Genomic DNA, 22,306 nt, shown 5'->3' with positions numbered 1-22,306 from the left:
GAAGGTCAGAGGGATACAGTAAACCTGAAGTGAAGCATAGGAATCTATAACTAGTGTCACAGGAATAGTTCAAAACATAGACAGTAAGAAGAGCCAGTCTTCTTGTACTTGAGTCGGCATTGTGCCTTTTGTATTTAATTCCGATGTAGTTTCTGTGTTTCATCGTCAATAAGAAGGTCTGAGGGATACAGTAAACCTGAAGTGAAGCATCGGAATCTATAACTAGTGTCACAGGACTGGTTCAAAACATAGACAGTATGAAGAGCCAGTCATCTTGTACTTGGGTCGGCATTGTGCCTTTTGTATATAATTCCGATGCAATTTCTGTGCTACATCGTCAATAAGAAGCTCAGAGGATACAATAAACCTGAAGTGAAGCATCGGAATCTATAACTAGTGGCTCAGGAATGGTTCTAACCATAGACAGTAAGAAGAGTCAGTGTTCTTGTACTGAAGTCGGCATTGTACTTTTTGAATTTAATTAAGATGCAATTTCTGTGTTTCATCGTCAATAAGAAGGTCAGAGGGATACAGTAAACCTGAAGTGAAGCATCGGAATCTATAACTAGTGTCACAGGAATGGTTCAAAACATAGACAGTAAGAAGAGTCAGTCTTCTTCTACTTAAGTCGGCATTGTGCCTTTTGTATTTAATTCCGATGCAATTTCTGTGCTTCATAGTCAATAAGAAGGTCAGCTGGATACAGTAAATCTGAAGTGAAGCATCGGAAACTATAACTAGTGTCACAGGAATGGTTCAAACATAGATAGTAAGAAAAGCCGATCTTCTTGTACTTGAGTCGGCATTGTGCCTTTTGTATTTAATTCCGATGCAATTTATGTGCTTCATCGTCAATAAGAGGGTCAGCTGGATACAGTAAACCTGAAGTGAAGCATCGGAATCTATAACTAGTGTCACAGGAATGGTTCAAAACATAGATAGTAAGAAGAGCCAGTCTTCTTGCACTTGAGTCGGCATTGTGCCTTTTGTATTTAATTCCGATGAATTTTCTGTGTTTGATCGTCAATAAGAAGGTCAGAGGGATACAGTAAACCTGAAATGAAGCATCGGAATCTATAACTAGTGTCACAGGAATCGTTCAAACCATAGACAGTAAGAAGAGTCAGGGTTCTTGTACTGAAGTCGGCATTGTGCCTTTTGTATTTAATTAAGATTCAATTTCTGTGTTTCAACGTCAATAATAAGGTCAGAGGGATACAGTAAACCTGAAGTGAAGCATCGGAATCTATAACTAGTGTCACAGGTATGGTTCAAAACATAGACAGTAAGAAGAGTCAGTTTTCTTGTACTTAAGTTTGCATTGTGCCTTTTGTATTTAATTAAGATGCAATATCGGTGTTTCATCGTCATTAAGAAGGTCAGAGGGATACAGTAAACCTGAAGTGAAGCATCGGAATCTATAACTAGTGTCACACGAATGGTTCAAAACATAGACAGTAAGAAGAGTCAGTCTTCTTGTACTTATGTCGGCATTATGCCTTTTGCATTTAATTCCGATGCAATTTCTGTGTTTCATCGTCAATAAGACGGTCAGAGGGATACAGTAATCCTGAAGTGAAGCATCGGAATCTATAACTAGTGTCCCAGGACTGGTTCAAAAATAGACAGTAACATGAGTCAGTCTTTTTGTACTTTAGTCGGCATTTTGCCTTTTGTATTTAATTCCGATGCAATTTCAGTGTGTCGTCGCCAATACGAAGGTCAGAGGGATACAGTAAACCTGAAGTGGAGCATCGGAATCTATAACTAGTGTCACAGGAATGGTTCAAATCATAGACGTTAAGAAGGGTCAGCCATCTTGTACTTAAGTCGGCATAGTGGACTTTGTATTTAATTCCGTTGCAATATCTGTGTTTCTTCGTCAATACGAAGGTCAGAGGGATACAGTAAACCTGAAGTGTAGCATCGGAATCAATAACTAGTGTCACAGAAATGGTTCAAAACATAGACAGTAAGAGGAGTCAGTCTACTTGTACTTGAGTCGGCATTGTGCCTTTTGTATTTAATTCCGATGCAATTTATGTGCTTCATCGTCAATAAGAAGGTCAGCTGGATACAGTGAACCTGAAGTTAAGCATCGGAATCTATAACTAGTGTAACAGGAATGGTTCAAATCATAGACAGTAAGAAGAGCCAGTCTTCTTGTACTTGAGTCGGCATTGTGCATTTTGTATTTAATTCCGATTAATTTTCTGTGTTTGATCGTCAATAAGAAGGTCAGAGGGATACAGTAAACCTGAAGTGAAGCATCGGAATCTATGACTAGTGTCACAGGAATGGTTCAAAACATAGACAGTAGGAAGAGCCAGTCTTCTTGCACTTGAGTCGGCATTGTGCCTTTTGTATTTAATTCCGATGAATTTTCTGTGTTTGATCGTCAATAAGAAGGTCAGAGGGATACAGTAAACCTGAAGTGAAGCATCGGAATCTATAACTAGTGTCACAGGAATCGTTCAAACCATAGACAGTAAGAAGAGTCAGGGTTCTTGTACTGAAGTCGGCATTGTGCCTTTTGTATTTAATTAAGATTCAATTTCTGTGTTTCAACGTCAATAATAAGGTCAGAGGGATATAGTAAACCTGAAGTGAAGCATCGGAATCTGTAACTAGTGACACAGGTATGGTTCAAAACATAGACAGTAAGAAGAGTCAGTTTTCTTGTACTTAAGTTTGCATTGTGCCTTTTGTATTTAATTAAGATGCAATATCGGTGTTTCATCGTCATTGAGAAGGTCAGAGGGATACAGTAAACCTGAAGTGAAGCATCGGAATCTATAACTAGTGTCACACGAATGGTTCAAATCATAGACAGTAAGAAGAGTAAGTCTTCTTGTACTTATGTCGGCATTATGCCTTTTGTATTTAATTCCGATGCAATTTCTGTGTTTCATCGTCAATAAGACGGTCAGAGGGATACAGTAATCCTAAAGTGAAGCATTGGAATCTATAACTAGTGTCCCAGGACTGGTTCAAAAATAGACAGTAACATGAGTAAGTCTTTTTGTACTTTAGTCGGCATTTTGCCTTTTGTATTTAATTCCGATGCAATTTCAGTGTGTCGTCGCCAATACGAAGGTCAGAAGGATACAGTAAACCTGAAGTGGAGCATCGGAATCTATAACTAGTCTCACAGGAATGGTTCAAATCATAGACGGTAAGAAGGGTCAGCCAACTTGTACTTAAGTCGGCGTAGTGGACTTTGTATTTAATTCCGATGCAATATCTGTGTTTCTTCGTCAATACGGAGGTCAGAGGGATACAGTAAACCTGAAGTGTAGCATCGGAATCTATAACTAGTGTCACAGAAATGGTTCAAAACACAGACAGTAAGAGGAGTCAGTCTACTTGTACTTGAGTCGGCATTGTGCCTTTTGTATTTAAATCCGATGCAATTTATAAGCTTCATCGTCAATAAGAAGGTCAGCTTGATACAGTGAACCTGAAGTTAAGCATCGGAATCTATAACTAGTGTAACAGGAATGGTTCAAATCATAGACAGTAAGAAGAGCCAGTCTTCTTGTACTTGAGTCGGCAATGTGCCTTTTGTATTTAATTCCGATTATTTTTCTGTGTTTGATCGTCAATAAGAAGGTCAGAGGGATACAGTAAACCTGAAGTGAAGCATCGGAATCTATAACTAGTGTCACAGGAATGGTTCAAAACATAGACAGTAAGAAGAGGCAGTCTTCTTGTACTTAAGTCGGCATTGTGCCTTTTGTATTTAATTAAGATGGAATTTCTGTGTTTCATCGGCAATAAGAAGGTCAGAGAGATACAGTAAACCTGAAGTGAAGCATCGGAGTCTATAACTAGTGTCACAGGAATGGTTCAAACCATAGACAGTAAGAAGAGTCAGGGTTCGTGTACTGAAGTCGGCATTGTGCCTTTTGTATTTATTTAAGATGCAATTTCTGTGTTTCAACGTCAATAATAAGGTCAGAGGGATACAGTAAACCTGAAGTGAAGCATCGGAATCTATAACTAGTGTCACAGGAATGGTTCAAAACAAAGACAGTAAGAAGAGTCAATTTTCTTGTACGTAAGTCGGAATTGTGCCTTTTGTATTTAATTCCGATGCAATTTCTGTGTTTCATCTTCAATAAGACGGTCAGAGGGACACAGTAATCCTGAAGTGAAGCATTGGAATCTATAACTAGTGTCTCAGGAATGGTTCAAAACATAGACAGTAAGAAGAGTCAGTCTTTTTGTACTTAAGTCGGCATTTTGCCTTTTGTATTTAATTCCGATGCAATTTCAGTGTTTCATCGTCAATACGAAGGTCAGATGGATACAGTAAACCTGAAGTGAAGCATCGGAATCAATAACTAGTGTCACAGGAATGGTTCAAAACATAGACAGTATGAAGAGCCAGTCTTCTTGTACTTGAGTCGGCATTGTACCTTTTGTATTTAATTCCGATGAATTTTCTGTGTTTGATCGTCAATAAGAAGGTCAGAGGGATACAGTAAACCTGAAGTGAAGCATAGGAATCTATAACTAGTGTCACAGGAATAGTTCAAAACATAGACAGTAAGAAGAGCCAGTCTTCTTGTACTTGAGTCGGCATTGTGCTTTTTGTATTTAATTCCGATGTAGTTTCTGTGTTTCATCGTCAATAAGAAGGTCTGAGGGATACAGTAAAACTGAAGTGAAGCATCGGAATCTATAACTAGTGTCACAGGACTGGTTCAAAACATAGACAGTATGAAGAGCCAGTCATCTTGTACTTGGGTCGGCATTGTGCCTTTTGTATATAATTCCGATGCAATTTCTGTGCTACATCGTCAATAAGAAGCTCAGAGGATACAATAAACCTGAAGTGAAGCATCGGAATCTATAACTAGTGGCTCAGGAATGGTTCTAACCATAGACAGTAAGAAGTGTCAGTGTTATTGTACTGAAGTCGGCATTGTACCTTTTGAATTTAATTAAGATGCAATTTCTGTGTTTCATCGTCAATAAGAAGGTCAGAGGGATACAGTAAACCTGAAGTGAAGCATCGGAATCTATAACTAGTGACACAGGAATGGTTCAAAACATAGACAGTAAGAAGAGTCAGTCTTGTTCTACTTAAGTCGGCATTGTGCCTTTTGTATTTAATTCCGATGCAATTTCTGTGCTTCATAGTCAATAAGAAGGTCAGCTGGATACAGTAAATCTGAAGTGAAGCATCGGAAACTATAACTAGTGTCACAGGAATGGTTCAAACATAGATAGTAAGAAAAGCCGATCTTCTTGTACTTGAGTCGGCATTGTGCCTTTTGTATTTAATTCCGATGAATTTTCTGTGTTTGATCGTAAATAAGAAGGTCAGAGGGATACAGTAAACCAAGAGTGAAGCATCGGAATCTATTACTAGTGTCACAGGAATGGTTCAAAACATAGACAGTAAGAAGAGTCAGTCTTCTTGTACTTACGTCTGCATTGTGCCTTTTGTATTTCAATAAGATGCAATTTTGTGTTTCATCGTCAATAAGAAGGTCAGAGGGATACAGTAAACCTGAAGTGAAGCATCGGAATCTATAACTAGTGTCACAGGAATGGTTCAAAACGTAGACAGTAAGAAGGGTCAGTCTTCTTGTACTTATGTCGGCATTGTGCCTTTTGTATTTAATTCCAATGCAATTTCTGTGTTTCATCGTCAATAAGAAGGTCACAGGGTTTTCAGTAAACCCGAAGTGAAGCATCGGAATCTATAACTAGTGTCACAGGAATGGTTCAAGACATAGATTAAGAAGAGTCTCCTTTCTTGTACTTAAGTCGGCATTGTGCCTTTTGTATTTAATTGTGATGCAATTTCTGTGTTTCAACGTCAATTACAAGGTCAGAGGGATACAGTAAACCTGAAGTGAAGCATCGGAATCTATAACTAGTGTCACAGGTATTGTTCAAAACATAGACAGTAAAAAGAGTCAGTCTTCTTGTACTTAAGTCGGCATTGTGTCATTTGTATTTAGTTAAGATGCAATTTCTGTGTTTCATTGTCAATAAGAAGGTGAAAGGGATACAGTAAACCTGAAGTGAAGCATCGGAATCTATAACTAGTGTCACAGGAATGGTTCAAAACGTAGACAGTAAGAAGGGTCAGTCTTCTTGTACTTAAGTAGGCATTGTGCCTTTTGTATTTAATTCCGATGCAATTTACGTGTTTCATCGTTAATAAGGAGGTCAGAGGGATACAGAAAACATGAAGTGAAGCATCGGAATCTAAAACTAGTTTCACGGGAATGGTTCAAAACATAGACAGTAGGAAGAGTCAGGCTTTTTTTACTTAAGTCGGCATTGTGCCTTTTGTATTTAATTCCGATTCAATTTCTGTGTTTCGTCGTTAATAAGAAGGTCAGAGGGATACAGTAAAACTGAAGTGAAGCATCGGAATCTATAACTAGTGTCACAGGAATGGTTCAAAACATAGACAGTAAGAAGAGTCAGTCTTCTTGTACTTAAGTCGGCATTGTGCCTTTTGTATTTAATTCCGATGCAGTTTCTGTGCTTCATCGTCAATAAGAAGGTCAGCTGGATACAGTAAACATGAAGTGAAGCATCGGAATCTATAACTAGTGTCACAGGAATGGTTCAAAACATAGACAATAAGAAGAGCCAGCCTTCTTGTACTTGAATCGGCATTGTGCCTTTTGTATATAATTCCGATGCAATTTCTGTGTTTCATCGTCAATAAGAAGCTCAGAGGGGTACGGTAAACCTGAAGTGAAGCATCGGAATCTATGACTAGTGTCACAGGAATGGTTCAAAGCGTAGTAAGAAGAGTCAGTTTTCTTGTACTTAAGTCGGCATTGTGCCTTTTGTATTTAATTATGATGCAATTTCTGTGTTTCAACGTCAATTACAAGGTCAGAGGGATACAGTAAACCTGAAGTGAAGCATCGGAATCTATAACTAGTGTCACAGGTATTGTTCAAAACATAGACAGTAAAAAGAGTCAGTCTTCTTGTACTTAAGTCGGCATTGTGTCATTTGTATTTAATTAAGATGCAATTTCTGTGTTTCATTGTCAATAAGAAGGTGAAAGGGATACAGTAAACCTGAAGTGAAGCATCGGAATCTATAACTAGTGTCACAGGAATGGTTCAAAACGTAGACAGTAAGAAGGTTCAGTCTTCTTGTACTTAAGTAGGCATTGTGCCTTTTGTATTTAATTCCGATGCAATTTACGTGTTTCATCGTTAATAAGGAGGTCAGAGGGATACAGAAAACATGAAGTGAAGCATCGGAATCTAAAACTAGTTTCACGGGAATGGTTCAAAACATAGACAGTAGGAAGAGTCAGGCTTTTTTTACTTAAGTCGGCATTGTGCCTTTTGTATTTAATTCCGATTCAATTTCTGTGTTTCGTCGTTAATAAGAAGGTCAGAGGGATACAGTAAAACTGAAGTGAAGCATCGGAATCTATAACTAGTGTCACAGGAATGGTTCAAAACATAGACAGTAAGAAGAGTCAGTCTTCTTGTACTTAAGTCGGCATTGTGCCTTTTGTATTTAATTCCGATGCAGTTTCTGTGCTTCATCGTCAATAAGAAGGTCAGCTGGATACAGTAAACATGAAGTGAAGCATCGGAATCTATAACTAGTGTCACAGGAATGGTTCAAAACATAGACAATAAGAAGAGCCAGCCTTCTTGTACTTGAATCGGCATTGTGCCTTTTGTATATAATTCCGATGCAATTTCTGTGTTTCATCGTCAATAAGAAGCTCAGAGGGGTACGGTAAACCTGAAGTGAAGCATCCGAATCTATGACTAGTGTCACAGGAATGGTTCAAAGCGTAGTAAGAAGAGTCAGTTTTCTTGTACTTAAGTCGGCATTGTGCCTTTTGTATTTAATTCCGATGCAACTTCTGTGTTTCACCTTCAGTAAGAAGGTCAGAGGGATACAGTAAACCTGAAGTGAAGCATCGGAATCTATGACTAGTGTCACAGGACTGGTTCAAAACATAGTAAGAAGAGTCAGTTTTCTTGTACTTAAGTCGGCATTGTGCCTTTTGTATTTAATTCCGATGCAACTTCTGTGTTTCACCTTCAATAAGAAGGTCAGAATGATACAGTAAACCTGAAGTGAAGCAACGGAATCTATAACTAGTGTCACAGGAATGGTTCAAATCATAGACAGTAAGAAGGGTAAGTCTTTTTGTACTTAAGTCGGCATTCTGCCTTTTGTATTTAATTCTGATGCGATTTCTGTGTTTCATCGTCAATACGAAGGTCAGAGGGATACAGTAAACCTGAAGTGAAGCATCGGAATCTATAACTAGTGGCACAGGAATAGTTCAAACCATAGACTGTACGAAGGTCAGTCTTCTTGTACTTAAGTCGGCATTGTGCCTTTTGTATTTAATTCCGATGCAATAACTGTGTTTCTTCGTCAATAAGAAGGTCAGAGGGATACAGTAAACCTGAAGTATCATCGAAATCCATAACTAGTGTCACAGATATGGTTCAAAACATAGACAGTAAGAAGTGCCAGTCTTCTTGTACTTGAGTCGGCATTGTGCCTTTTGTATTTTATTCCGATGCAATTTCTGTGTTTCATCGTCAATAAGAAGGTCAGAGGGATACAGAAAACCTGAAGTGAAGCATCGGGATCTATAACTAGTGTCACAGGAATGGTTCAAAACATAGACAGTAAGAAGAGGCAGTCTTCTTGTACTTACGTCGGCATTGTGACGTTTGTATTTAATTCCGATGCAATTTACGTGTTTCATCGTCAATAAGAAGGTCAGAGGGATACAGTAAACCTGAAGTGAAGCATCGGAATCTATAACTAGTGTCACAGGAATGGTTCAAAACATAGACAGTAAGAAGAGTCAGTTTTGTTGTACTTAAGTCGGCATTGTGCCTTTTGTATTTAATAGCGATGCAATTTCTGTGTTTCATCGTCAATAAGACGGTCACAGGGATACAGTAAACCTGAAGTGAAGCATCGGAATCTATAACTAGTGTCACAGGAATGGTTCAAAGCATAAACAGTAAGAAGAGTCAGTTATCTTGTACTTAGGTCGGCATTGTGCCTTTTGTATTTAATTCCGATGCAATTTCTGTGTTTCATCGTCAATAAGAGGGTCAGAGGGATACAGTAAACCTGAAGTGAAGCATCGGAATCTATAACTAGTGTCACAGGAATGGTTCAAAACATAGATAGTAAGAAGGGTCAGTTTTCTTGTACTTAAGTCGGCATTGTGCCTTTTGTATCTAATTCCGATGCAATTTCTGTGTTTCATCGTCAATAAGAAGGTCAGAGGGATACAGTAAACCTGAAGTGAAGCATCGGAACCTATAACTAGTGTCACAGGAATGGTTCAAAACATAGACAGTAAAAAGAGTCAATTATCTTGTAATTAAGTCGGCATTGTGCCTTTTCTATTTATTTCCGATGCTATTTCTGTGTTTCGGCGTCAATAAGAAGGTCCAAGGGATACATTAAACGTGAAGTGAAGCATCGGAATCTAGAACCGGGTTCAGAGGAAAGGTTCAAACCATAGACAGTAAGAAGTGCCAGTCTTCTTGTACATGAGTCGGCATTGTGCCCTTTGTATTTAATTCCGATGCAATTTCTGTGATTCATCGTCAATAAGATGGTCAGCTGGATACGGTAAACCTGAAGGGAAGCATCTGAAACTATAACTAGTGTCACAGGAATCGTTCAAACATAGACAGGAAGTATAGCCATTCTTCTTGTACTTGAGTCGGCATTGTGCCTTTTGTCTTTAATTCCGATGCAATTTCTGTGTTTCATCGTCAATACGACGGTCAGAGGGATAGAGTAAACCCGAAGTGAAGCATCGGAATCTATAACTAGTGTCACAGGAATGGTTCAAAACATAGAAAGTAAGAAGAGCCAGTCATCTTGTGCTTGAGTCGGCAGTGTGCCATTTGTATTTAATTCCGATGAATTTTATGTGTTTGATCGGCAATAAGAAGGTCAGAGGGATACAGTAATCCTGAAGTGAAGCATCGGAATCTATAACTAGTGTCATAGGAATGGTTCAAACCATAGTCAGCAAGGAGAGTAATTGTTCTTGTACTGAAGTCGTCATTGTACCTTTTGAATTTAATTAAGATGCAATTTCTGTGTTTCATCGTCAATAAGAAGGTCAGAGGGATACAGTAAACCTGAAGTAAAGCATCGGTATCTATAACTAGTGTCACAGGAATGGTTCAAAACATAGACAGTAAGATGAGTTAGTCTTCTTGTACTTAAGTCGGCATTGTGCCTTTTGTATTTAATTAAGTTGCAATTTCTGTGTTTCATCGTCAATAAGAAGCTCAGAGGGATACAGTAAACCTGAAGAGAAGCATCGGAATCTATAACTAATGTCACAGGAATGGTTCAAAACATAGACAGTGAGCAGGGTCAGTATTCTTGTACTTAAGTCGGCATTGTGCCTTTTGTATTTAATTCCGATGCAATTTACGTGTTTTATCGTTGATAAGGAGGTCAGAGGGATACAGAAAACCTGAAGTGAAGCATCGGAATATAAAACTAGTGTCACAGAAATGGTTCAATACATAGACAGTAGGAAGAGTCAGCCTTCTTTTACTTAAGTTGGCATTGTGCCTTTTGTATTTAATTCCGAAGCAATTTCTGTGTTTCACCGTCAATAAGAAGGTCAGAGGGATACAGTAAAAGTTAAGTGAAACATCAGAATCTATAACTAGTGTCACAGGAATGGTTCAAAACATAGACAGTAAGAAGTGTCAGTCTTCTTGTACTTAAGTCGGCATTGTGCCTTTTGTATTTAATTCCGATGCAATTTCTGTGCTTCATCGTCAATAAGAAGGTCACCTGGATACAGTAAACTTGAAGTGAAGCATCGGAATCTATAACTAGTGTCACAGGAATGGTTCATAACATAGACAGTAGGAGGAGCCAGTCTTCTTGTACTTGAATCTACATTGTGCCCTTTGTATGTAATTCCGATGAATTTTCTGTGTTTGATAGTCAATAAGAAGGTCAGAGGGATACAGTAATCCTAAAGTGAAGCGTCGGAATGTATAACTAGTGGCACAGGAATGGTTCAAATCATAGACAGTAAGAGTAGTCAGTTTTCTTGTACTTAAGTCGGCATTGGGAATTTTGTATATTATTACGGTCCAATATCTGTGTTTCATCGTCAATAAGAAGGTCAGCGGTATACAGTAAACCTGAAGTGAAGCATCGGAATCTGTAACTAGTGTCACAGAAATGGTTCAAAACATAGACAGTAAGAAGAGCCAGTCTTCTTGTACTTGAGTCGGCATTGTGGCTTTTGTATTTAATTCCGATGCAATTTATGTGTTTCTTCGTCAATAAGAAGTTCAGAGGGATACAGCAAACCTGAAGTGAAGCATCGGAATCTATAACTAGTGTCACAGGAACGGTTCAAAACATAGACAGTTAGAAGAGTCTGTTTTCTTGTACTTAAGTCGGCATTGTGCCTTTTGTATTTAATTCCGATGCAATTTCTGTGTTTCATCGCCAATAAAAAAGTCAGAGGAATACAGCAAATCTGAAGTGAAGCATCGGAATCTATAACTAGTGTCACAGGAGTGGTTCAAAACATAGACAGTAAGAAGAGCCAGTCTCCTTGTACTTGGGTCGGCATTGTGCCTCTTGTATTTAATTCGGATGCAATTTCTGTGTTTCATCGTGAATAAGAAGGTCAGGCGGATACAGTAAACCTGAAAAGAAGCATCGGAATCTATATTAGTGTCACAGGAAAGGTTCGAAACGTAGACAGTAGGAAGAGTCTGTCTTCTTGTACTTAAGGTGGCATTGTGCCTTTTGTATTTAATTCCGATGCAATTTCTGTGTTTCATCGTCAATAAGAAGGTCACAGGGATACAGTAAACCTGAAGTGAAACATCGGAATCTATAACTAGTGTCACAGGAATGGTTCAAATCATAGACAGTAAGAAGAGTTAGTTTTCTTCCACTTAAGTCGGCATTGTGCCTTATGTATTTAATTCCGATGCAATTTCTGTGTTTCATCGTCAATAAGAAGGTCAGCTGGATACAGTAAACCTGAAGCGAAGCATCGGCATCTATAACTAGGGTCACAGAAATGGTTCATAACATAGACAGTAAGAAGAGTCAGTTTTCTTGTACTTAAGTCGGCATTGTGCCTTTTGTATTTCATTCCGATGCAATTTTTGTGTTTCATCGTCAATAAGAAGGTAACACGGATACAGTAAGAGTGAAGTGAAGAATCGGAATCTATAACTAGTGTCACAGGAATGGTTCAAAACATAGACAGTAAGAAGAGCCAGTTTTCTTGTACTTAAGTCGGCATTGTGCCCTTTGTATTTAATTCCGATGCAATTTCTGTGTTTCATCGTCAATAAGAAGTTCAGAGGGATACAGCAAACCTGAAGTGAAGCATCGGAATCTATAACTAGTGTCACAGGAACGGTTCAAAACATAGACAGTTAGAAGAGTCTGTTTTCTTGTACTTAAGTCGGCATTGTGCCTTTTGTATTTAACTCCGATGCAATTTCTGTGTTTCATCGCCAATAAAAAAGTCAGAGGAATACAGCAAATCTGAAGTGAAGCATCGGAATCTATAACTAGTGTCACAGGAATGGTTCAAAACATAAACAGTAAGAACTGTCAGATTTCTTGTACTTAAGTCGGCATTGTGCCCTTTGTATTCAATTCCGATGCATTTTCTTCGTTTCGTCGTCAATAAGAAGGTCCACCGGATACAGTAAACCAGAAGTGAAGCATCGGAATCTAAAACCGGTCTCACAGGAAAGGTCAAATCATAGACGGTAAGAAGAGCCAGTCTTCTTGTACTTGAGTCGGCATTGTGCCTTTTGTATTTAATTCCGATGCAATTTCTGTGTTTCATCGTCAATAAGAAGGTCAGAGGGATACAGTAAACCTGAAGTGAAGCATCGGAATCTATAACTAGTGTCACAGGAATGGTTCAAAACATAGACAGTAAGAAGAGTCAGATTTCTTCTACTTAAGTCGGTATTGTGCCTTTTGTTTTAATTCCGAAGCAATTTCTGTGTTTCGTCGTCAATACGAAGGTTAGACGGATACAGTAAACCTGAAGTAAAGCATCGGAATCTATAACTAGTGTCACAGGAATGGTTCACAACATATACAGTAAGTAAAGTCAGTTTTCTTGTACTGTAGTCGGCATTGTGCCTTTTCTGTTAAATTCCGATGCAATTTCTGTGTTTCGTCGTCAATAAGAAGGTCCACAGGATACAGTAAACCTGAAGTGAAGCATCGGAATCTAAAACCGGTCTCACAGGAAAGGTTCACAACATAGACAGTAAGAAAAGCCAGCCTTCTTGTATTTGAGTCGGCATTGTGCCTTTTGTATTTTATTCCGATGCAATTTCTGTGTTTCGTCGTCAATAAGAAGGTCGGAGGGATACAGTAAACCTGAAGTGAAGCATCGGAATCTAAAACTAGTGTCACAGGAATGGTTCAAAACATAGACAGTTGGAAGAGTCAGCCTTCTTTTACTTAAGTCGGCATTGTGCCTTTTGTATTTAATTCCGATGCAATTTCTGTGTTTCATCGTCAATAAGAAGGTCAGAGGTATACAGTAAAAGTTAAGTGAAACATCGGAATCTATAACTAGTGTCACAGGAATGGTTCAAAACATAGACAGTAAGAAGAGTCAGTTTTCTTGTACTTAAGTCGGCATCGGGCCTTTTGTATATAATTACGATGCAATTTCTGTGTTCCATCGTCAATAAGAAGGTCAGGGGGCTACAGTAAATCTGAAGTGAAGCATCGGAGTCTATAACTAGTGTCACAGAAATGGTTAAAACATAGACAGCAAGAAGGGCCAGTCTTCTTGTACTTGAGTCGGCATTGTGCCTTTTGTATTTAATTCCGATGCAATTTATGTGTTTCTTCGTCAAGAAGAAGGTCAGAGGGATACAGTAAACCTGAAGTGAAGCATCGGAATCTATAACTAGTGTCACAGGAGTGGTTCAAAACATAGACAGTAAGAAGAGCCAGTCTCCTTGTACTTGGGTCGGCATTGTGCCTCTTGTATTTAATTCGGATGCAATTTCTGTGTTTCATCGTGAATAAGAAGGTCAGGCGGATACAGTAAACCTGAAAAGAAGCATCGGAATCTATATTAGTGTCACAGGAAAGGTTCAAAACGTAGACAGTAGGAAGAGTCTGTCTTCTTGTACTTAAGGTGGCATTGTGCCTTTTGTATTTAATTCCGATGCAATTTCTGTGTTTCATCGTCAATAAGAAGGTCACAGGGATACAGTAAACCTGAAGTGAAACATCGGAATCTATAACTAGTGTCACAGGAATGGTTCAAATCATAGACAGTAAGAAGAGTTAGTTTTCTTCCACTTAAGTCGGCATTGTGCCTTATGTATTTAATTCCGATGCAATTTCTGTGTTTCATCGTCAATAAGAAGGTCAGCTGGATACAGTAAACCTGAAGCGAAGCATCGGCATCTATAACTAGGGTCACAGGAATGGTTCATAACATAGACAGTAAGAAGAGTCAGTTTTCTTGTACTTAAGTCGGCATTGTGCCTTTTGTATTTCATTCCGATGCAATTTTTGTGTTTCATCGTCAATAAGAAGGTAACACGGATACAGTAAGAGTGAAGTGAAGAATCGGAATCTATAACTAGTGTCACAGGAATGGTTCAAAACATAGACAGTAAGAAGAGCCAGTTTTCTTGTACTTAAGTCGGCATTGTGCCCTTTGTATTTAATTCCGATGCAATTTCTGTGTTTCATCGTCAATAAGAAGTTCAGAGGGATACAGCAAACCTGAAGTGAAGCATCGGAATCTATAACTAGTGTCACAGGAACGGTTCAAAACATAGACAGTTAGAAGAGTCTGTTTTCTTGTACTTAAGTCGGCATTGTGCCTTTTGTATTTAATTCCGATGCAATTTCTGTGTTTCATCGCCAATAAAAAAGTCAGAGGAATACAGCAAATCTGAAGTGAAGCATCGGAATCTATAACTAGTGTCACAGGAATGGTTCAAAACATAAACAGTAAGAACTGTCAGATTTCTTGTACTTAAGTCGGCATTGTGCCCTTTGTATTCAATTCCGATGCATTTTCTTCGTTTCGTCGTCAATAAGAAGGTCCACCGGATACAGTAAACCAGAAGTGAAGCATCGGAATCTAAAACCGGTCTCACAGGAAAGGTCAAATCATAGACGGTAAGAAGAAACAGTCTTCTTGTACTTGAGTCGGCATTGTGCCTTTTGTATTTAATTCCGATGCAATTTCTGTGTTTCATCGTCAATAAGAAGGTCAGAGGGATACAGTAAACCTGAAGTGAAGCATCGGAATCTATAACTAGTGTCACAGGAATGGTTCAAAACATAGACAGTAAGAAGAGTCAGATTTCTTCTACTTAAGTCGGTATTGTGCCTTTTGTTTTAATTCCGAAGCAATTTCTGTGTTTCGTCGTCAATACGAAGGTTAGACGGATACAGTAAACCTGAAGTAAAGCATCGAAATCTACAACTAGTGTCACAGGAATGGTTCACAACATATACAGTAAGTAAAGTCAGTTTTCTTGTACTGTAGTCGGCATTGTGCCTTTTCTATTAAATTCCGATGCAATTTCTGTGTTTCGTCGTCAATAAGAAGGTCCACAGGATACAGTAAACCTGAAGTGAAGCATCGGAATCTAAAACCGGTCTCACAGGAAAGGTTCACAACATAGACAGTAAGAAAAGCCAGCCTTCTTGTATTTGAGTCGGCATTGTGCCTTTTGTATTTTATTCCGATGCAATTTCTGTGTTTCGTCGTCAATAAGAAGGTCGGAGGGATACAGTAAACCTGAAGTGAAGCATCGGAATCTAAAACTAGTGTCACAGGAATGGTTCAAAACATAGACAGTTGAAAGAGTCAGCCTTCTTTTACTTAAGTCGGCATTGTGCCTTTTGTATTTAATTCCGATGCAATTTCTGTGTTTCATCGTCAATAAGAAGGTCAGAGGTATACAGTAAAAGTTAAGTGAAACATCGGAATCTATAACTAGTGTCACAGGAATGGTTCAAAACATAGACAGTAAGAAGAGTCAGTCTTCTTGTACTTAAGTCGGCATTGTGCCTTTTGTATTTAATTCCGATGCAATTTGTGTGCTTCATCGTCAATAAGAAGGTCAGAGGGAAACAGTAAACCTGAAGTGAAGCACCGGAATCTACAACTAGTGTCACAGGAATGGTTGAAAACATAGACAGTAATAAGAGTCAGTTTTCTTGTACTTAAGCCGGCATTGTGCCTTTTGTATTTAATTCCGATGAATTTTCTGTGTTTGATCGTCAATAAGAAGGTCAGAGGGATACAGTATCCCTGAAGTGAAGCATCGGAATCTATAACTAGTGTCACAGGAATGGTTCAAAACATAGACAGTAAGAAGAGTCAGTTTTCTTGTACTTAAGTCGGCATCGGGCCTTTTGTATATAATTACGATGCAATTTCTATGTTTCTTCGTCAATAAGAAGGTCAGAGTGATACAGTAAACCTGAAGTGAAGCATCGGAATCTATAACTAGTGTCACAGAAATGGTTCAAAACATAGACAGCAAGAAGGGCCAGTCTTCTTGTACTTGAGTCGGCATTGTGCCTTTTGTATTTAATTCCGATGCAATTTATGTGTTTCTTCGTCAATAAGAAGGTCAGAGGGATACAGTAAACCTAAAGTGAAGCATCGGAATCTATAACTAGTGTCACAGGAATGGTTCAAAACATAGACAGTACGAAGAGCCAGTCTCCTTGTACTTGGGTCGGCATTGTGCCTCTTGTATTTAATTCGGATGCAATTTCTGTGTTTCATCGTCAATAAGAAGGTCAGACGGATACAGTTAACCTGAAGTGAAGCATCGGAATCTATATATAGTGTCACAGGAAAGGTTCAAAACGTAGACAGTAGGAAGAGTCAGTCTTCTTGTACTTAAGTCGGCCTTGTGCCTTTTGTATTTAATTCCGATGCAATTTCTGTGTTTCATCGTGAATAAGAAGGTCACAGGGATACAGTAAACCTGAAGTGAAACATCGGAATCTATAACTAGTGTCACAGGAATGGTTCAAATCATAGACAGTAAGAAGAGTCGGTTTTCTTCCACTTAAGTTGGCATTTTGCCTTATGTATTTAATTCCGATGCAAATTCTGTGTTTCATCGTCAATAAGAAGGTCAGCTGGATACAGTAAACCTGAAGCGAAGCATCGGCATCTATAACTAGTGTCACAGGAATGGTTCATAACATAGACAGCAAGAAGAGTCAGTTTTCTTGTACTTAAGTCGGCATTGTGCCTTTTGTATTTAATTCCGATGCAATTTTTGTGTTTCATCGTCAATAAGAAGGTCACACGGATACAGTAAACCTGAAGTGAAGCATCGGAATCTATAACTAGTGTCACAGGAATGGTTCAAAACTTAGACAGTAAGAAGAGCCAGTTTTCTTGTACTTAAGTCGGCATTGTGCCCTTTGTATTTAATTCCGATGCAATTTCTGTGTTTCATCGTCATTAAGAAGGTCAGAGGGATACAGCAAACCTGAAGTGAAGCATCGGAATCTATAACTAGTGTCACAGGAACGGTTCAAAACATAGACAGTAAGAAGAGTCTGTTTTCTTGTACTTAAGTCGGCATTGTGCCTTTTGTATTTAATTCCGATGCAATTTGTGTGTTTCATCGTCAATAAAAAAGTCAGAGGGATACAGCAAATCTGAAGTGAAGCATCGGAATCTATAACTAGTGTCACAGGAATGGTTCAAAACATAAACAGTAAGAACTGTCAGATTTCTTGTACTTAAGTCGGCATTGTGCCTTTTCTATTCAATTCCGATGCATTTTCTTCGTTTCGTCGTCAATAAGAGGGTCCACCGGATACAGTAAACCAGAAGTGAAGCATCGGAATCTAAAACTGGTCTCACAGGAAAGGTTCAAATCATAGACGGTAAGAAGAGCCAGTCTCCTTGTACTTGAGTCGGCATTGTGCTTTTGTATTTAATTCCGATGCAATTTCTGTGTTTCATCGTCAATAAGAAGGTCAGAATGATACAGTAATCCTGAAGTGAAGCATCGGAATCTATAACCGGTGTCACAGGAATGGTTCACAACATATACAGTAAGAAAAGTCAGTTTTCTTGTACTTTAGTCGGCATTGTGCCTTTTCTATTTAATTCCGATGCAATTTCTGTGTTTCGTCGTCAATAAGAAGGTCGGAGGGATACAGTAAGCCTGAGATTAAGCATCGGAATCTATAACTAGTGTCACAAGAATGGTTCAAAACAAAGACAGTAAGAAGAGTCAGTTTTCCTGTACTTAAGACGGCATTGTGCCTTTTGTACTTACTTCCGATGCAATTTCTGTGTTTCATCGTCATTAAGAAGGTCAGAGGGAACAGTAAACATATAGTGAAGCATCAGAATCTAAAACTAGTGTCACAGGAATGGTTCATAACATAGACAGTAAGAAGAGTCAGTTTTCTTGTACTTAAGTCGGCATTGTGCCTTATGTATTTAATTCCGATGCAATTTTTGTGTTTCATCGTCAGTAAGAAGGTCAGCGGGATACAGTAAACCTGAAGTGAAGCATCGGAATCTATAACTACTGTCACAGGAACGGTTCAAAACATAGACAGTAAGAAGAGTCTGTTTTCTTGTACTTAGGTCGGCATTGTGCCTTTTCTATTTAATTCCGATGCAATTTGTGTGTTTCATCGTCAATAAGATGGTCAGAGGGATACAGCAAACCTGAAGTGAAGCATCGGAATCTATAACTAGTGTCACAGGAATGGTTCAAAACATAAACAGTAAGTACTGTCAGATTTCTGGTACTTAAGTCGGCATTGTGCCTTTTGTATTCAATTCCGATGCATTTTCTGCGTTTTCTCGTCAATAAGAAGGTCCACCGGATACAGTAAACCAGAAGTGAAGGATCGGAATCCAAAACCGGTGTCACAGGAAAGGTTCATAACATAGGCAGTGAGAAAAGCCAGTCTTTTTGTATTTGAGTCTGCGTTGTGCCTTTTGTATTTAATTCCGGTGCAATTTCCGTGTTTCATCGTCAATAAAAAGGTCAGCGGGATTCAGTGAGCCTGAAGTGAAAATTCGGAATCTATAACTAGTGTCACAGGAATGGTTCAAGACATAGACAGTAAGAAGAGTCAGTCTTCTTGTACTTAAGTCGGCATTGTGCCTTTTGTATTTAATTCCGATGCAATTTCTGTGTTTCATCGTAAATAAGAGGGTCAGAGGAATACAGTAAGCTTGAAGTGAAGCATCGGAATCTATAACTAGTGTCACAGGAATGGTTATAAACAAAGACAGTAAGAAAAGTAAGTTTTCTTCTTCTTAAGTCGGCATTGTGCCTTTTGTGTATAATTCCGATTCAATATCTGTGTTTCATCGTCAATAAGAAGGTCAGAGGGAACAGTAAACATATAGTGAAGCATCAGAAACTAAAACTAGTGTCACAGGAATGGTTCATAACATAGACAGTAAGAAGAGTCAGTTTTCTTGTACTTAAGTCGGCATTGTGCTTTTTCTATTTAATTCCGATGCAATTTCTGTGTTTCATCGTCAATAAGGTGGTCAGAGGGATACAGTAAACGGAAGTGAAGAATCGGAATCTATAACTAGTGTCACAGGAATGGATCAAAGCATAGAAAGTAAGAAGTGTCAGTTTTCTTGAACTTAAGTCGGCATTGTGCTTTTGTATTAAATTCCGATGCAATTTCTGTGTTTCGTCGTCAAGAAGAAGGTCCAAGGGATACAGTAAACCTGAAGTGAAGCATCGGAATCTATAACAAGTGGCACAGGAATGGTTCAAAACATAGACAGTAAGAAGAGTCAGTTTTCTTGTACTTAAGTCGGCATTGTGCCTTTTGTATTTAATTCCGATTGCAATTTCTGTGTTTCGTCGTCAATAATAAGGTCCAAGGGATACAGTAAACCTGAAGTGAAGCATCGGAATCTAAAACCGGTCTCACAGGTAAGGTTCATAACATAGACAGTAAGAAGAGCCAGTCTTCTTGTATTTGAGTCGGCATTGTGCCTTTTGTATATAATTCCGATGCAATTTCTGTGTTTCATCGTCAATAAGAAGGTCAGCGTGATTCAGTAAGCCTGAAGTGAAGAATCGGAATCTATAACTAGTGTCACAGGAATGGATCAAACATAGACAGTAAGAAGAGTCAGTTTTCTTGTACTTATGTCTTCATTGTGCCTTTTGTACACTCCTGGAAATTGAAATAAGAACACCGTGAATTCATTGTCCCAGGAAGGGGAAACTCTATTGACACATTCCTGGGGTCAGATACATCACATGATCACACTGACAGAACCACAGGCACATAGACGCAGGCAACAGAGCATGCACAATGTCGGCACTAGTACAGTGTATATCCACCTTTCGCAGCAATGCAGGCTGCTATTCTCCCATGGAGACGATCGTAGAGATGCTGGATGTAGTCCTGTGGAACGGCTTGCCATGCCACATCCACCTGGCGCCTCAGTTGGACCAGCGTTCGTGCTGGACGTGCAGACCGCGTGAGACGACGCTTCATCCAGTCCCAAACATGCTCAATGGGGGACAGATCCGGCGATCTTGCTGGCCAGGGTAGTTGACTTACACCTTCTAGAGCACGTTGGGACGTGCATTATCCTGTTGGAACAGCAAGTTCCCTTGCCGGTCTAGGAATTGTAGAACGGTGGGTTCGATGACGGTTTGGATGTACCGTGCACCATTCAGTGTCCCCTCGACGATCACCAGTGGTGTACGGCCAGTGTAGGAGATCGCTCCCCACACCATGATGCCGGGTGTTGGCCCTGTGTGCCTCGGTCGTATGCAGTCCTGATTGTGGCGCTCACCTGCACGGCGCCAAACACGCATACGACCATCATTGGCACCAAGGCAGAAGCGACTCTCATCACTGAAGACGACACGTCTCGATTCGTCCCTCCATTCACGCCTGTCGCGACACCGCTGGAGGCGGGCTGCACGATGTTTGGGCGTGAGCGGAAGACGGCCTAACGGTGTGCGGGACCGTAGCCCAGCTTCATGGAGACGGTTGCGAATGGTCCTCGCCGATACCCCAGGAGCAACAGTGTCCCTAATTTGCTGGAAGTGGCGGTGCAGTCCCCTACGGCACTGCGTAGGATCCTACGGTCTTGGCGTGCATCCGTGCGTCACTGCAGTCCGGTCCCAGGTCGACGGGCACGTGCACCTTCCGCCGACCACTGGCGACAACATCGATGTACTGTGGAGACCTCACGCCCCACGTGTTGAGCAATTCGGCAGTACGTCCACCCGGCCTCCCGCATGCCCACTATACGCCCTCGCTCAAAGTCCGTCAGCTGCACATACGGTTCACGTCCACGCTGTCGCGGCATGCTACCAGTGTTAAAGACCGCGATGGAGCTCCGTATGCCACGGCTAACTGGCTGACACTGACGGCGGCGGTGCACAAATGCTGCGCAGCTAGCGCCATTCGACGGCCAACACCGCGGTTCCTGGTGTGTCCGCTGTGCCGTGCGTGTGATCATTGCTTGTACAGCCCTCTCGCTGTGTCCGGAGCAAGTAAGGTGGGTCTGACACACCGGTGTCAATGTGTTCTATATTCCATTTCCAGGAGTGTATATAATTCCGATGCAATTTCTGTGTTTCATCGTCAACAAGAAGGTCAGACTGATACAGTAAATATGAAGTGAAACATCGGAATCTATAACTAGTGTCACAGGAATGGTTCAAGACATAGACAGTAAGAAGAGTCAGTTTTCTTGTACTTAAGTCGTCATTGTGCCTTTTGTATTTAATTCCGATGCAATTTCTGAGTTTCATCGTCAATAAGGAGGTCGGAGGGATACAGTAAAGCTGAAGTGAAGAATCGGAATCTATAACTAGTGTCACAGGAAAGGTTCAAAACATAGACAGTGAGAGAAGCCAGTCTTCTTGTACTTGAGTCGGCATTGGGACTTTTGTATTTAATTCCGATGCAATTTCTGTGCTTCATCGTCAATAAGAAGGTCAGAGGGATACAGTAAGCTTGAAGTGAAGCAACGGAATATATAACTAGTGTCACAGGAATGATTCAAAGCATAGACAGTCAGAAGAGTCAGTTTTCTTGTACTTAAGTGGGCATTGTGTCTTTTGTTTCTAATTCCGATGAAATTTCTGTGTTTCATCGTCAATAAGAAGGTCAGAGGGATACAGTAAACCTGAAGTGAAGCATCGGAATCTAAAACTAGTGTCACAGGAATGGTTAAAAGTATATACAGCAAGAAGAGTCAGTTTTCATGTACTTTAGTCGGCATTGTGCC

The sequence above is a fragment of the Schistocerca americana genome, unplaced genomic scaffold (genome assembly GCF_021461395.2).
Source record: "Schistocerca americana isolate TAMUIC-IGC-003095 unplaced genomic scaffold, iqSchAmer2.1 HiC_scaffold_37, whole genome shotgun sequence".
Classification (NCBI taxonomy): Eukaryota; Metazoa; Arthropoda; class Insecta; order Orthoptera; family Acrididae; genus Schistocerca; species Schistocerca americana.
Note: the sequence above shows the minus strand (reverse complement) of the source record.